This window comes from Pristiophorus japonicus, chromosome 9 (assembly GCF_044704955.1).
Source record: "Pristiophorus japonicus isolate sPriJap1 chromosome 9, sPriJap1.hap1, whole genome shotgun sequence".
NCBI classification, from domain to species: Eukaryota; Metazoa; Chordata; class Chondrichthyes; family Pristiophoridae; genus Pristiophorus; species Pristiophorus japonicus.
The window spans coordinates 186,941,521-186,955,164 of record NC_091985.1 but is presented as its reverse complement, the minus strand read 5'-3'; the positions used below and the strand labels follow the sequence as shown (position 1 = coordinate 186,955,164).

The 13,644-nt window shown below is 42.1% G+C and overlaps 1 pseudogene; it reads left to right on the top strand.

The window, feature by feature from the left end:
* The first annotated feature begins 1,638 nt into the window (after positions 1-1,638).
* LOC139274001 (probable G-protein coupled receptor 139) lies at positions 1,639-11,199 on the top strand (annotated as a pseudogene).
* The last annotated feature ends 2,445 nt before the right edge of the window (positions 11,200-13,644 follow it).

The following is a 13,644-nucleotide window of genomic DNA, read 5'->3' as shown; positions in this document are numbered from 1 at the left end:
TTCCACCGACTAGCGAATCTAGAACCAGTGGTTACAATCTCAGAATCGGCGCTCCATTATTTAGGACTGAGATGAGGAGAAATGTATTCGGTGTTGAATCTTTGGCGGCTCGGTCGTTGACTATATTCAAGCCAGAGATCGATAGATTTTTGTATATTAAGGGAATCAAGGTATACGGGGTTAGTGCAGGAAAGATGGGATTTTACGACAATCTGATAGTTACATGCTCACCCTTAATGATACTATCATTTTATTCCAGGTTTATTTAATTGAATTTAAATTCCACAGCTGCCATGGTGGGATAGAACTCATGTCTCTGGAACATTAGTCTGAGCCTTTGGGGTTACTGGTCTAGTAACATAAGCACTATACTACTGTACCCAGTGATTTTTACAGTCAAAGATCCTGCATTTGCTTTTTAGAATCTTATCACTTGGCCTTCAAAGATTAGAAAACTTAAACACCCAGGTCCCTCTGTACCTGCACCCCATTTAAAATTGTGCCATTCCATTTATATTGCCTCTCCTCATTTATTCTCCCAAAATGTATCACTTCGCACTTGTTAAATTTTATTTGCCACATTTCTACACACTTCACCAGTCTATTTGCTCCTGAATTCTGCTACTCTCCTCGCTGCTTACTATATTTCTGAGTTTTGTTTCATCTGCAAACTTTGAAATTATGTATTTAGACTTATGTCCAGATCATCAATCTCGAATAAAATGGCCACTGGACCTAATATCGAACCCTGGGGTGGGTGACACCACGGTATGCCTCCCTTCCACGTGAAAAACAACTGTTCATCACTGCTCTCTGATGTCAGTCATTTAGCCAATGTTGTATTCACACAGTCACTGCCCCATTCATCCCAAGATTTATCTGTTCTCCTATCAACTGTGTTAAGCCTTACTTTATCAGACGCCTTTTGAAAGTCCAGATACACAACATCAACCGCACTAGGCATGTCAACACTCTCCGTTACTTCATCAAATAACTCAATCAAGTTTGCGAGACACACGTTGACTTTAAAATATCTCTTCTGGTTGTAATTTATTAATTCATATTTTTCCAAGTGACACATAATTTTGTCTCGGGACTATGGCCTGTTGATTTTTCCCCACCACCGACTTTAAGCTGACTGGCCTGTAATTAGAGTTTATAATTCTCTCCATTTTAAAACAGGCTGTAACATTTGCAACCCTCCAGACCTCTGGCTTCACTTCCATATCCAAGGAAGATTGAAAGATCCTGGCCTGAGCCTAAGCTATTTCCACCATTTTTTCACTCAACAACCCTCATTCATCCCATACGGACCGGGTAAATGTTCTACTTTACTGTGGTACAACAAGTCATGGATTGAAAGGGGTTAACTGAAGCTGTTTCTCCAGGGACTGTATTTAATGTAAGTCTCCACGGATTAACTGAACCTGTTTGTTCAGTGACTGTAATTAATGTCAGTCTCCATGGACCCTAATTGTGTCAGTGCAGGGTTTCCCTCTTCTATTAATAAGGGATTCATTTCAATGTTTTATCCCATAGTGTCAGTGAGAGCATCACCTCTGGCGTTCACAGGGATCAGTGCGCTGTTAACAGAGAGTCAGTTTGAATCTGAGAAGAGTGGACTGGAAGGCTACAACAATGGATCAGAATTGGAGAAAAATGGATTGGAATGCTACAACAATGGATCAGAATCTGAAAACAGTGGAATGGAATGTTACAACAATGGATAGAATTTTCATCTCGGATATTGACTCATTTTCTGTATATTTCAATATACTATCATTAGAAGAGCGAATACGGGTTGCACTTTTGATTATTCAATACATTTACTATCCTCTCCTTGCTGCTCTTTGTATCCCTGGTAAGTCTCTGTATCCAGCTATTAATTCTGTAAATCATGCTTTACTCTATTACTGTTCTTGTCATTTACTCTGCCTTACTTTCTGCTTAGGTGTTCCACGTAAGTCTCTATAGCCAGCTATTAACTCTACAAACTGTAACTGTGTAAATCTTCTTGTAATCTACTCTTTTCTTTTTGCTATTGGTTTCCGCGGTAATTCTCTATATCCAGCTATTAGATCTGGGAGGTTTTCAAACTGTATTTAAAGTGATATAGAACCAGTTAATACACCTAAGGGTCAAGAGCTTCACACATCAAAAATAAAACAGCCATGTATGACTAAAGCGATAGAGAGCAGCATAAAACTATAGGAAAAGGTATACAAAAATGGTAAATGTGAAAGATGCAAAGAACAGCAAAGGGTAAAAAAAAAAGAGCGGCCCTGAAATCCCGGCTTCCAGCAGGCGTTCGAATAGATTTTAGAAAAATGATGCCCACCTACCTGAAGCTGGTGCCACCACGCGAGATCCTGGTCTGGAAGCCTCTCTTGACTGCGCGTTGCAGTGCGTGCACGTCAGGATGTGCACAGGCCTGGAGCTGGAGTCACATGGCTGCACCCTGGAAATGCCAAGCTGAGGCCATTAGTGCCTCATTTACCGATCCCCACCCTCACTCCTGTGGTGAAAACTCCTTATATGCCACAATTTGAAAATCCATCTATCCGGGTTCTAAGGTTTCTCCAATAATAAAAATTTCCACCTTAAATTCACCAATTTCATCCCCTCTGTGTTTCCTGTACAAGTATCGTTAAATCTTTCTGAACACCAGCACTTAATCGTTTCTTATCATTTAAAAATATTCTGTTTTGTTTATTCTTCCTCCCAAAGTGAATTATATTTCCGAACATTATACTCCAGCTGTAAACTCACTTGATCAGTCAATAACCCTTTGCAGGCTCGTTGTGCCCTCTTCACTGCTTACCTTCCCACTTGCTTAGTATCGTTGGCAAACTCAGTCCCGTCATCCATAGATTGTAACTATCTGAGGTTAAACATCTATATTAAATCTCCACTTAACTGTCACTTCTCCGAATTGCACAAACCCAGCTTCTCCACTCTCTCCACTTAACTGAAGTCGCTCATCCCTGGTACCATTCTGGTCAATGTTCCATTAACTTTCTCTGCTCTAAGGAGAACAACCCCGGCTTCTCCACTCTCTACATGTCACTGAAGCCCCTCATCCCTGGTACCAATCTGGTCAATGTTCCATTAACTTTCTCTGCTCTAAGGAGAACAACCCCGGCTTCTCCACTCTCTCCACTTAACTGAAATCGCTCATCGCTGGTACCATTCTGGTCAATGTCTCATTAACTTTCTCTGCTCGAAAGATAAAAATCCCAGATTCTCCAGTCTCCCCAGGTCACTGAAGTCCCTCATCCCTGGTACAATTCTGGTAAATCTCCCCTTAACATTCGCTGCTCTAAAGGGTTGAAACACAGCTTCTACAGTCTCTCCACGTAACTGTAGTCTCCAAACCCTTGTACCATTGTGGTAAATCTCCCCTTAACATCCGCTGCTCTAAGGAGTACAAACACAGCTTCTCCAGTCTCTCCAAGGAACTGTAGTCTCAGATCCCTGGTACTATTCTAATCAACCTCCTCTGCATCTTCCTTAATCGTTGACTACCTTGCAATAGTGTGGTGCTCAGAATTGGACACAGTATTCCCACTGGACCTTGACCAATGGTTTAGAAAACGTTAGCATTTCTTCCTGGGTTTTGTTACTCTATGGCTCCAAAATTTTGGTGACCACCGACCTAAAAAAATTGCAGTAACTTTCCTGGTGGTCTGGGTGGTTCGGAAACCTTCGGTCCTGGGGTTCTACCTGAAGGCCTATGTTGAGGTCGACATATTCCAGGAAGATATGTGCTTCATATATGTCCTGGTATAACCAATCAAAGTAGGGTAGTCCCTGTCATATTTGTGGTAAGTTCCGTATGTCACCCTAAGTATGAAAGGGAATATCCCCAAAACACACTTCAAATATCCATTTTTTAGAAAACACGTATGTAAAATTAATCAAAATTGAATTTATTTAATTATTTAATTACGTTTTCTTTCAATTGAAAATAAATGTACATATGTTAAAGAGCATATAATAAACTTACCTTATTCAACCAAATTTTAAATGTTTGGATTATTTAAAAATGTCTTCTTCTGTCTTTAATTTTTCTCATGCTAATAAAAGCCTGCTTTTTGCCTGCTTTTATCATTCGAAGAATTTCACGGACATTTGCTGCGCAGAAGTTGGACAAATAGCCCAAATTACCACTCGTGGAAATGCTTTACTTCCAGATGTGTGCTATCTGTCAGAGGATTATTGACTGATCACAGACCTAAACCTGGAATTGCATTGTCCCCGCGGGAGCCCGGAGGCGCCGTGAATTCAGGGCTGATGTTTCTGTTTGGAAAGCCAAGGACTATGTATGCTTTAGTAATAACGGTCGCAACTTGTTCTGCCAAGTTGAAAGATTTGTGTAAGTACACCGCAGGTCTCTCTGATCGTGCATCCGCTTTGAATTGATACCCTCTAATTCATATTGCCTCTGCCCATAATTCTACCAAAGTGTATTACATCACAATTTTATGAATTAAACTGTATACTTCTCATTATTTTGTAACATTTCCGAGTTTCGTGCCTTCAAGAACTTTGAAATTATGCCTTTACATTCAATTCCATAGTTTTAATACATACCAAAAGGGCAGTGGTCCGAACAACGACTCCTGTGGAACGCCACTGCATACGTCCCTCTTGTCTGAAAAAGAACCGTTTACCACTGCTCTCTGCTTTCAGTCTCTTAGCCAATTTCTGAACCATGTCGGCACTGCCCATTTAATCGCATGCGCTTCAATTTTGGCATTGTGTGGTATTTATCAAACGCATCTTGAAGGGAAAGAAAAATCTGGAAAATATGAGCAGTATCAACCATAGAATTGGTGAATAAAGTTGTGTTAACAATTTCTTTAGCAGAGCATGCTGCCCCACTCTGATTACAGGCTTCGCCTGGTTTCAACCAATGAATTGCAAAATCATTGCTTTTATTCCCATTTTGTAATTTTTTATGTTTGTCCTCCGGATATGGGCGTTGCTAGTAAGGCTGACATTACAAGGCTGGTCTGCACAGAGTGGAATTAAAGAGTGGTTTACTTGGAAATTTGAAAAGAGTGGGGAGTTGGAGACGAGGACGAGGTGCAACTTTTTGCCCACAGTGTTTGTAGGGCTTTGTGTTACAGGCAGATATTTAATTTCATTACCCGTTACTTTATACAGAGAAATTAAGAAGTCAGTGAACTAAACTTTAAATTAAGTTACTTAAATACCAATTTAATTACATTTAATTAAATAGAACAAGGCCATGTAGAGATGGCAATGTAGGTGGTGTGCCGGAACTGCAACATTTGGGAGTTTCCAGCAAGCATTGTGATCCCGGACAGCCACGTTTGCACTCTGTGCCTGCATCTTGATGATCTTTAGCCCAGAGTTGCTGAGCTGGAGTCTGAGGTGGAGACATTGCGGGGCATCAGGAAGGAGGTGAGTTACCTGGATACTTTGTTCCAGGAGGCTGGCACATCCCTTTGGTTAGGTAGTGGTGCAGGTACGGTTGGTGGTCACGGGCAGGAGGTTGTTGCTACAAATCAGGCAGATAAGGGAACCACATGTGCAGAGTTGGAGGAGCCTTTACCTTTGCCCTTGTTCAACAGGTACGTGGTTGTTGCTGCCTGTGTGGATAAGGGAAATGCCTGCACGATGGATGAACAGGTTGACCATGGCACCATGATGTCGGACGTCATTCAAATGGGTGGAGTGAAAGGGAATGTAATTGCGGGAGGGGATAGTATAATCAGTACTCTTCTCTGCAGCCGTGACTGGTAGTTTTGAAGGTCATGTTCTTTGCCAGAGTTAAAGACGTCGCCTCGCGGCTGGAGAAGAACATGCAATGGGTAGGGGAGTATCCAGTTATCGTGGTTCATGTAGGAAACAACGACAGGTAGAACTTGGAATGAGGTTCTGCTGAAAGAGTTTGAGGAGCTGGGGTTCAAATTAAAGAGTAGAACCTCAAAGTTAATAATCTAGGATTGTTACCTGAGCCACGCGCCAATTGGTATAGCGATAAGCAGATCAGAAAGTTAAATGCGTGGCTCAAAGAGAAGTGTGGGAGACAGGGGTTTTGCTACATGTGGCCCTGGCACCAGTACCGGAGAAGGAGACGGGCTTCACTTGAACCGGGCTGGAGCCAGTACCCTGGAGAATCGAATAACTAAGGCAGATGACAGGGCTTCAAACTAAATAAGGCGGAGGACTCAGAAAAGAGTAAATTTAAAATCAGCAAGGCTCTGGAGCAGAGTAGTGTTTAGGGTAAAATTAAGCAGAGTAGTTCAGCAAGGGACACAAAGAGTACCAAAGGTATTAGGACATATTCTATCTGACTCAGATGACTGCAGGGAAACATAGAAAAAAGACAAAACCTAAAGACACTATATCTGAATGCGCGAAGCATTCGCAACAAAATAGATGAATTAATAGCGGATATATAAATTAATAGGTTTGATCTAATAGCCATTATAGAGTCGTGGTTGCAAAATGGCCAAGGTTGGAAAATAAATATAGCTGGATACTTAACTTTTAGAAGAGATAGGCAAAATGGAAAAGGAGGAGAGGTGGCCCTGATAATAAAAGATGGGATAAAGACAGTCGAGAGAAAGAATCTTTCTTCGCTCGGAAAATCAAAAAGTAGAATACGTTTTAGTGGAGGTAAGAAACAGCTGGGGCAGAAAACATTGGTGGGAGTTTTTTTATAGGCCCCCAAACAGTAGTGTTAATGGAAGGCTGAATGTAAATCAGAGAATTAGAGGTGCATATAACAATAGTAATACAGTAATTATGGGGGACATTAATCTACATATAGACTAGGCAAACCACATTTTCAGTAATTTAAATATCCGCTATTATTTAATCTATTTTATTGCAAATGCTTCGCACATTCAGATATAATGCCTTTAGGTTTTGACTTTTTTCTATATTTCCCTGCTGTCATCTTAGACAGATGTGCCCTATTACCTTTATTACTGTATTTGTCCCTTCCTGAACTACTCTCCGTAAATTTACCCCAAACTCTGCTGTACTCCAGAGCCTTGACATTTCTCTTGCTGGTTTTAAATTTACTCTTTTCTGAGTCATCCCCCTCATAATTTTATAGATCATGATTAGTATTTTGTGGAACGACCTAGAGTACAGGCTATTTCAGATATAATCATAGAGCATGGAAGGAGGCCATTTCGGACCATCGTGTCCATGCTGGCCAAAAAGAGGCTATCGAGCTTAATTGCACTTTCCAGTTCTAGGTCCAACCCTGTAGGTTACGGCACTTTGGGCGCACATCCAAAAGCACATCCAAGTACTTTTTAAATATGGTGAGTGTTTCTGTCTCGAGCATCCTTTCAGGCAGTGAGTTCCAGGTACCCCCGCCCTCCCTTAGCAGAGGGTGTCTACAACCAGGGGGCATAAATTTAAAGTCATTGGTAGAAGGTTTAGAGGGGATCTGAGTGGAATTTCTTCATTAGAGTGTTGGCGGGCCCCTCATAATTGTATAGACCTCAATGCGGTCTCCACTCAGCCTCCTCTGTTTCAATGAAAACAAATTCATCCTATCCAATCTCTCCTCATAGTTTAGATTCTCCACTCCCGGCAACATCCTCGTAAATCCTCTCTGAACCCTCGCCAGTACAATCACGTCCTTCCTGTAATGTGGTGACCAGAACTGCACGCAGTACTCCAGTTGTGGCCTAACCAATGTTTTGTACAGTTCAAGCATAATCCCCCTGCTCTTGTATTCTATGCCTCGGCTAATAAAGGCAAGCATTCCATATGCCTTAAAACCACCTTACCTACCTGGCCTGCTACTTTCAGGGATCTGTGGACGTGCACTCCAAGGTCCCTTTGTTCCTCTATATTTCTCATTATCCTGCCATTTAATGTGTATTCCCTTTCCTTGTTAGGCCTCCCAAAATGCATTACCTTACATTTCTCTTGATTAAATTCCATTTGCCACTGTTCTGCCCACCTGACCAGATGTTTGATATCTTCCTGCATTCCGCAGCTTTCTTCTTCATTATCAACCACACAGCCGATTTTAGTGTCATCTGCAAACTTCTTAATCAGACCCCCTACATTCAAGTCTAGATCATTGATGTAGATCACAAAAAACAAGGGACCAAGTTCTGAGCCATGCGGAAACCCACTGGAAACATCTTTCCAGTCACAAAAACACCCATCAACCATTACTCTTTGCTTCCTGCCTCTGAGCCAATTTTGGATCCAACTTGCCACTTTGCCCTGGATTCCATGGCTTTTAGTTTTGTGGCAAGTCTTCCATATGGGAGCTTATCAAAAGCTTTGCTAGAATCCGTATACGCTATATTATACGCTTCGCCCTCATCGACCCTCCTGGTTAACTCATTGAAAAATTCAATCAGTTTAGTCAGGCACGATCTTCCTTTAACAAATCCGTGCTGACTGTCCTTAATTTAACCTTGTCTTTATAAATAAAGGTTTATCCCCTCCTTTAGGATGGTTTTCAATAAATTTTCCACCACTGAGGTTAAGCTGACTGACCTGTAATTACTCGGTCTATCCTTAGTATTGTGCAACGAAAAAAGTTTAATTAATAACCATGTAAAAAAAGTGGTCTTTTGAGAAGAGTGATCATAATATAATAGAATTTTATATTAAGTTTGAAAGTGATTTAGTTAAGTCCGAAACTAGGATCTTAAATCTAAACAAATCTGTACGTATGGGGGGAGACTTGGCTAAGATAGATTTGAAACTACATTAAAAGTTATGACTGTGGACAAGCAATGGCTAGCACTTAAAGAATTAATGCATAATTTGCAACAAACATACATTTCTTAATGCACAATCGAATTTCAGTCTGCTATCTCCACGGATTATTGGTACCAGATAAAGAGAATTTTGTATTGCCTTAGTATATTTTTCACTTGATGGCGAAAGGGCATCGACCTAAAATGTTAACTCTGTTTCTCTCTACCACATTTCTGCCTGACATGCTGATTATTTCCAACATTTTCTGTTTTCATTTCAAATTTCCAGCACCCGCACTATTTTCCTGTTGTTTTCGCCTAATGCTCGGCATGGTTACTTGCACAGAGTCAGGATCAAATCCTAGCAGTTTATAACACTTCTTCAAATGTCTGAAATACCCGCTCATCATTCAGTTCCACTCAGTGTCTCCTTTATCACCATCTCCAGTTCTGCATTAGTCACATTGCTTCTGATTGTTGAAACAGGATTACAAGGATCGTTTTATTCTAACCAAATGTTCATTCTGTCAGATTTCAATACATTTATTTCCCATCTTTGTTTTGAATTTACAATTGGATCCCATGTCCACCTGGCATAGTTCAGAGTGATTCTCTATCACCTCCTGCTGTATTTCATGATAAAAAATCCCAGCTGATGGTAACTGAATTAGTGAGAATAAGAAAATCCTTTCATATTTTCTCGACGAATATTTTCTATACGAATGGAAACCAACAGGTGAAAAAGTACGACGATATTTCCCTTCCATTTGTTTTCATATAATTTACAAACACATTCGGTGGCTCTTTGCCTGTGGGATAATTCGCCTGGTTTCGATGCTAATAAATGCATTTAGTGGGACATCACCTGGTCAATCATGACTACTTATTTTAATTGTGTCTATTCTTTGCAATTTTATTTGTAATAACTTCCTTTCAATGAGCTGCAATTTGTGTATTTCAATAAAAATGGCAGAAAACTGAGCTATAACACACATCTTATAGACGAGTTATACTAATAACTACAGTTAACTTGTATTTGTTACCTTTGCAGTTGCATATTACATCCGTACACTTTAAATACAATTGTCTGTAATCATCGCATGGCAAAGTTGCAGTTTATGTATTTTGCTGTTACATTCATTTTCAATTCTAAATATAATGGATATTCTAACCAGGAGCACGAATCCAAGCGGGTTGACATCCTCCCTAACATAATGGCACAGAAGCGAATTGCACAGCTCTGAATGCTGACTGATCCCGGGACACGACGGCTTCCTGAGAGGTTCTGGTCCTTTTTGTCACTGGTACCTCGGGTGGTTCTTTGGTCTGCTGGGGTTAAAGCGAGATCTATCATTTAATCTCTCGTTGATCAACCATCTGTTACTTTCTGTTGTATTTATCACTATTTCATTTATTGATTTCACAATATATTCCCAATTATTGGAGCACTAAATCCTGCATTCTGCTCCACCGGTAATCGAATTAGATTATATAATTTAATGACTTGCAGATTTCACCGCAAATTCCATCAAACTGCTACTCTTGCTCCCAGCCTGATGTATAATTTATCTGTTTATTTCCCTTCCTCACAGCGAACGTAGTGACGATTGTGATCCTGTCTCGGGGAAAGTGCGGTCTCTCCAAATGTGTCACTCGCTACCTGGTGGCCAGGGCAGCGGCGGATCTACTGCTTGTTATCCTCGACCTGGTATTGAGGCACATGCCGATTGTTTATTGGGATCAGCTTCGTTTCCTGTATGACCTCCCTGTGTGTAATATCCATGCCATCCTGCTGTTTGCAGACACAGACTGTTCTGTCTGGTTCACTGTAAGTTTTACCTTTGATCGATTTGTGGTAATTTGTTGCCACAAACTGAAAACTAAATATTGCACAGAGAAAACGGCGGCTCTGGTTCTCGGAATAGTGAGTGTGTTGAGCGGATTAAAAGACATTTTCTGATATTTTATGTTGACAAATCGGTATTCGCTCATGAACAACCCCTGGTTTTGTGATGTAACATGGGCAGTTAAGGACTCACCAGTCGAGTTTCTTCATTAAATCCTCACTCCATGTCTCCCATTTGTTGTGATTGTGCTGCTCAATGCTGTCACTGTTAGACACATTTTAGTGGCCAGCAGAGCCCGCAGGAGACTCCGGGGTCCCAGCAGTGGTGAGAATTCAAGAGACCCAGAGATGGAGAGCCGCAGGAAATCCATCATTGTACTGTTTGTTATCTCGGGGAATTTCATCCTGTTATGGGCTGTGTTTATGGTGTATTGTATATCGATCCGAATGTGGTGGATGGGGTATCGGTCTGTATTTCTACCTGGTTATGTACAGGAAGTGGGATTCGGGCTGCAGCAGCTGAGTTGCTGCACAAACACCGGTACTTATGCCGTGACACAGACTAAGTTCAGAGAGCAGTTGAAGAATATGGGGAAATATCCCTTTACTCTGATTGTGAAAAAAATTAAACGATGAGCAGAAGCGCAGAATTTGCACCCTCCGACTCCCAACGGCTTGGTATTGTAAGCGAGACTATCTCCCCTGCACTAAGATGGCGGCTCTGGTGTCCTGCACTATGATTGTGGCTTTGGGGTCCTGCATTACAATTGCGGCTGTTGGGTCCAGCACTAAAATGGCGAATCTGAGGCCCTGCACTAAGATGGCGGCGTTGCGGTCCCACACTATTATCGTGGCTCTACGTCCCTGCTATAAGATGGCGGGTCTTGGTCCCTGAAATAAGATCCCAGCTCTTGGTCCAGGCACAAAGTTGGCGACTCTGGTCCCCGCACAGGATGAGGCTCCTGACGCCCCGCACAAAGATGGCGGCTCATGCTTTCCATATTATGAAGGTGGCTCTGGCTCACCACACATGATGGCCACTGGTCTTCTATTCTCAGATGGTCCCACTGGAGACCTGCTCTAAGATGACAGCTCTGGGGTCTTGCACTTAGATTGCGGCTCTGGATACGCGCCCGAATATGGCTGATCTTGGTCCCCACACGAAGATGGCGACTCTGACGCCCTACCTTAAGATGGCGGTTCTGTGGACCCATATTAAGACGGCGGCTCTGGCGCCCCCACACAAAGATGGTAGCTCTTGCTCCTCACACTAAGATGGCGGCTCTGGGGTCCCGCACTAAGATGGTTGATCTGATCCACCGCACGAAGATAGGGGCTCTGGCGCACCGCACAATGATTGCGGCATGCAACCGGGGCCTTTTACCCGCCTTTTTGAGCGGTGTAGGATATATCATTGTATTACAGAGAGGGGTGTGGGTTATATCAGTGTTATAATAAAGGGTGTGGTGTGTATCAGAGTTTTACAGTGAGGGTGTTGGTGCATGTCAATGTGTCACAGTGAGGGGTTTGGTATTTACCTGTGTTACAGTGAGGGTTGTGGCCATATCAAAATGTTAGAGTGAGGGGTATAGCTATATCAGTATGTTACAGTGAGGGGTGTGGGTATATCAGAGTGTTACAGTGAGGGGTAAAGCTATATCAGTATGTTACAGTGACGGGTATGGTGTTTAGAAGAGTTTTGCTGTGAGTGGTTTGGGTGTATACCAGTGTGTTGCAGTGAGGGGTGCGGTGTTTATCAGAGTGTTGCATTGAGTGGTTTGGGCGGATAACAGTGTGTTCAGTGAGGGGTGTGGGTATATCATTGATTACAGTACAGTAAGGGGAGAGGTTATATCATTGGTCACAGTGAGGGGAGAGGTTATATCATTGGTCATAGTGAGGGGAGAGGTTATATCATTGGTTACAGTGAGGGGAGAGGTTATATCATTGGTTACAGTGAGGGGAGTGGTGTTTATCAGAGGGTTGCAGTGAATGGTTTGGGCGTATAACAGTGTGTTGCAGTGAGGGGTGTGGGTCGATCATTGGTTACAGTGAGGGGAGAGGTTATATCATTGTTTACAATGAGGGGAGTGGTGTTTATCAGAGTATTACCGTGAGGCGTGTGGTGGCACAAATTAAAATAAATGGATATGACCTGATAGACATTACAGAGATGTGGTTGCAAGGTGGCCAAGGCTGGGAACTGAATATTTAGGGTTACTTGATATTTCAGAACGATAGGTAGAAAGGGAAAGGAGGTGGGATAGCGCTGATGTATTTTACCAAATGAATACACACTCGAAGTCTGTTGTGAGTCAAATAATCGTTTATTCCCTATACCTGCAGGGAAGAGTGACATAGCCGTGTCCTTACTCAGGTCAATCCACACTCACTCTCGTCGGATATAAAAGTATTGCTTCAATTATACAGCTACATTGAAATATTTCGGTCAGAGACACACCTGCTCGGCCCGACCGCAAGGTTCATGACATTTAACATTGCATCTAAAAACATCGTGTTAACAAGTTCACTTGAATTGTTTGGTTTGTACATCTCAACCACAAGGACTATGACAGTTACAGGGAAGCGCACAACTCAGCTGAACATCTTGTCTCATGCGATTTCTTGGACCTGTTTATGTGATGTTCGTTATTACAGCCTGTACCTGCTGTTGCTGGGGCAGTTGGGTTTGCTGCTGACCTAATTTGCAATTGCCAGGGTCTTACTACAGTGGAATTCTAAAATCCGACTTCAATCTCCCATTTTGGCTCTTGGCTAACCTACCAAGGAGACAACTACTAACTACTATCTTTCCTTACTTGCATGTCCCGCCCCCTTGTGTAGTGGGGAGGTCCACTGCATTTTAAGGCCTAAATAACAACTTTAAGTAGCTTTGCTTGTTCTTTAACTATAGTTTCAGCTTTCTTTTTATTTCTTTGCTTCGAACAAGTGGTGCATACGATCACCAACCAGCAAAATGCCAAAACCACCTGTAATGCCACCAATACATGTGGGATAATGCGAATTCAAGGGTGGATGTTTAAATTTAAGCCCCAATTCCAGGCTTGTTGGTACCACTGG